Source organism: Scleropages formosus, chromosome 6 (genome assembly GCF_900964775.1).
Source record: "Scleropages formosus chromosome 6, fSclFor1.1, whole genome shotgun sequence".
Lineage (NCBI taxonomy): Eukaryota > Metazoa > Chordata > Actinopteri > Osteoglossiformes > Osteoglossidae > Scleropages > Scleropages formosus.
Genome location: NC_041811.1, coordinates 3,955,940 through 3,957,582, shown reverse-complemented (window position 1 = coordinate 3,957,582; position 1,643 = coordinate 3,955,940).

Here is a 1,643-nt window from a genome sequence, read left to right as displayed (position 1 = left end):
GAAAAAGAGAAGAAGGGTCCTGAATGCGCCACCTGCAGATTCAAACGAGACGTTCTGTCTGTCTCTGCGTGTGTGTGTGTGTGAGAGAGAGAGAGAGAGAGAGAGAGAGAGAGCGAGCGAGCGAGCGAGAGAGAGAGCGAGCCTTTCTACAACTGTCAGGTGTGAAGGAGCGTTATGTTCAAGCTGGACCCGTTTTGCTTCTCCTACTAGTAGCACACCATTCATGGAATAATCATGTTCTCTGCAGATGGTCGTATTTTAATAAATGTTTGATGTGAGAATACGTGACCATCCTTTGGCCCCGTTCTGTGTTCATTTCAGTTCTCTGTTATGTTTGCAGCCAGGTCTACAGGACGCTCCGTTTTTTTAGCTGAACTTAACAAATTCAAATAAATTGTCTGAACAGAAATATAAAAATATAAAAAAACATGACTTTCAAATTTTCAGTTATTTAAAGCTCACAACATCGAACGCCGCTTGACCTCACCGTCTGACAGGTTTTTCCTCCACTAAAAAATTTTATGAATTTTAAATTTCCCGACGAACATCGATCGATTAGTATTTTTTATCCCACGTTCTTTCGATATCACCGAAACCAGGCAGTATATCTTTTAAAAACGCCTTCCATATATCGTCGTAAATAAATCTGCACAAGTCACTCAAGAACGACGGGCTGCAACAAGGCTGTCCCGCGGATACACCGCGTGCGTAAAGGCGCATCGGTACCTAAAGCGTCCCCGAGTCTCTTTCTCTCTGCCAGTCACACTGTACCAGTGCCTCTCTCCCCGTCTGCCTATTCTATTCTTCCTCTACTGTACTCTTTCTCCCACCGTATCCCTTTATTAATCCCCTTTCACCAGTCTCCGTCCTGCAGTCTCCCTCTACTACTTTTCCTTCCCCATTCTGCTTTCAGTACTGTCCTCTCCAGTCTCCTTTACTAGTCTTTCTCTGACATTCTCCCTCAGAACTTGCATGATTATCTCTCTGTCCAACTTTAGGTCTTTCCCTCGACAGTGAACACTGCACACCTTTCACAGTCTATGTGTGACAGCCAGTCATGGGGCTGCTGAACACTGCACCCACTAACCAGTGGAGCCTCTAAGCTACTGTATGAAAGCTAACAGGAAACAGGTCCCAGCCTCATTGAGATATGATCACACAGCCACTTTTAGAATGGAATTTGAGAACATTTATGAATTGCCATATTTCAAAAGCCATAACCGCATATGTTCAGATATGGAGCTTTTTTATAAACAAAAACAAAGGATGTTCTGATTGTTGACCAAGATTTATTTAGTTCAATCAACAGTCTGATACAGTATGTTTACAAGCAAATATTACACATAGACATATACACGTGAACAGAGAAGATGAAAAACTTTTCAGATCTTGCATGTTCAGCATAAAGAAGATGATTGGAATGTACTGACTGAGTACCGGATAATAAACCATTTTAGAGTGTGAAGATGTTAGGAAGTCTCTTGATTCAAATTAGTTCATGACACATTTCTCTCACTGTATTATGTGTTATAAATGGAATAAATCAGAGACCAGTAGCACATGATTATTAAATATGAAAAAGCAGATCAGAATGGTAGTGGGCTGGTTTGCAAAGCAAGCTGAAGAATGATAGATGATAAAGG